The sequence below is a fragment of the Penaeus monodon genome, unplaced genomic scaffold, assembly GCF_015228065.2.
Source record: "Penaeus monodon isolate SGIC_2016 unplaced genomic scaffold, NSTDA_Pmon_1 PmonScaffold_13184, whole genome shotgun sequence".
Classification (NCBI taxonomy): domain Eukaryota; kingdom Metazoa; phylum Arthropoda; class Malacostraca; order Decapoda; family Penaeidae; genus Penaeus; species Penaeus monodon.
The window spans coordinates 1-2,500 of NW_023642138.1; positions in this window are offsets into that span (position 1 = coordinate 1).

The window sequence follows — 2,500 nt, forward strand, 5'->3', positions numbered from 1 at the left end:
ATATAGGTCAGTTAGTTTTGTTAATGCTATAGTTTGGTTTTCGGATGTTACTGTGACAAGACGGGAGCGGTCGGGTCGGCTACGGAAAGAGACTTTACCTACTTGTTTTTGGAGACATTGTTGGAAGAGAAGGGTGTTGTCAGAGTAGGGAGCTGAGGGAGGGATCACCAAAAATCAGTCCCATTTGGCTGCGCTAAAGAGAGTATTCAAGATTGTTGTAGAGATAGGGGTAGTAGAAGGCGGGGCGTGACGAAGATGGAGTAGTGTTGAGGGAGGTGGTGTTATGGAGAGGTGGGCAATAAGGCTGTATGGTATTAATAAGGGAGGATGGGGTGGTTGATGTTGGAGGTTGTGGGGGTAGAGGTGTTGAAGTTGAGCATGCTGGGAGAGTGGAAATGTCCTTAAGGGTTGATTGTTGGCTACTGTACTAGTAGGCATTGATGAGGGGGTAGTTATTGCAGTGTTCGGAGCCGTGGTCAAAGGAGAGCCTGGGGTCAGGGAATCGGGTGGGTTTACATCGTTGGGGCTATTTGATAAAGGGGCAAGCCTCATTGTCCCTAATAGTGGGGATATGTTTTCATTAATGGCCATGGTAAGCCTGGATTATGTTGGGGATAAAAACAGTCCACCCCTCAGGGTCCCCTTGAGGGGTAAGGGCTAGGTAACTAAATCAGGGGAATACCGTGCCCATGGCTCCCTCAGGCCGTTCAGGACTGGCACAAAGTCAGCCTTTCATCCTTTCAGCATGGCTCTCACACCTTAGGAGGTGGATAGCAGAAGGGTTTGGTGAAGGGACAGAAACGAAAAGTGGGAAGGAAAAAAAAAAAGACCATGCAAAATTAGTTAAGTCAAGGGCTGAGTCCCAAGGTTGGGGATTTCCCCATCATTGGGTCCCAGTCTCCGCCTCCTAAGCCCCCCCACGCCAACAACGGGCAAGGGATTGGGGGTGTTCATTGCCAGGGATTCCAACATGGCTGGGCACCCAGCAAAATCTGATAGTTTTATGTCATGTGGATAGGAAACAACCAGTTCTGGATCTTACAGACAAGGGGGTTGGTCGAGTGCATTGACTTTATGAGAGTTAATGAGTTATGGGGGTCAGTAAAGTTGTAGAGTAGTAACAAGGATGGGGTAGTTGATGAAGTTGTGGGAGTAGAGGGGATAAAGTCGAGAATGTTGGGAGACTAGGAATGTCCCCTGGAGGCTGAGTGTTGACCCATGTGAATGATTTAATAGTAGGCATTAGGAGGGCTAGTACTAGCAGTGTTCAGAGCCGTGGTCAAAGGAGAGCCTGGAGTTGGGGAATCGGGGGAATTTGAATCAGCTATTTGATGCCCTTAACCCATTGCCGACGGGTGGCATGTACGCACATGCCATGGCATGGCGGGACCATCTGCAGGGGGCACGTACGCACATGCCATAGAGTATGTATGGACAAGCCATGAGTTTTTTTTTGTTACAATCACGGCAAAAGATTATTTTTCTGCCAGTGAAAGTGTGATTAAGTTGGCTTTAACACTTTCTCATCTTTACCATGCAACAAACAAAAAAAAATGCAACAAACCGACGATTTCAAATCCATGATGCCACACACTGCTTATTTTATTTAGACTATAGACCGAATAATGATCAACTATGGAGTCTATATAACAACAAAAATGCCCTTCAGTCTTGATTTATCAGGAAGTTATTTTTTTTTTATTTTTTAAAGAGAATTTAAAAAATAATGAAAACTGAAAATACAACATATCTTCGTAGTATTACGAAGAAACGGCATAGGATGCTGGTATTTGGCATGAGTGGTCGCGCATGCTAGGGCAACGATATAAGCCCCCGGCAGCGAGGCCCTGGCCTCTACGAATGCTACTCGTCAGTTATGGGTTAATAAAGGTATAAAATCTTCATTATTGGCCATGGTAAGCCTAGAGTATGTTGGGGAGAGAAATGCTCCACCCTCAGGGTCTCCTTGAGGCATAAGGGCTAGACAACTAAACAGGGAAATACCATGCCCAAGACTCCCCCAGGCCATTCAAGACAGACACACAGTCAATCTTTCATCCTTTCAACATGGTTGGAGAAGGGATGAAAATGAAAAGGGGAGGGAAAAAGACTAAGGCAGGGGAGATCCCCAGCACTGGGTCTCAATCCTCATCTAAGCCCAGCCCCCCACAATAAGAACAGGCAAGGATTGGGGGGAGGCGCAGGAGATGGGGTGGAGGATTTGGGGAGAAAGGACGGGGTGTCTTTTGAAGGTTGAATTATAACCTGGGTAGATGATTCAGAGTGGGTTAAGTTGACTGCAAATGTTGAGGAGGGGGGATGTAGTAGCAGTCATTGGAGCCATGATCAAAGAAGAGTTTGATGCAGGGAGGCTAGCTGTTATAAGGGCAAGCCTCAGAGCCCCTACTGGCCATGGAATGCCTGAAATATGTGGGGAAGAGAAGTCCACACCTCAGGGGTGAGGGTTAGACAAATGACCAAGGGAATACCGTGCCCATGA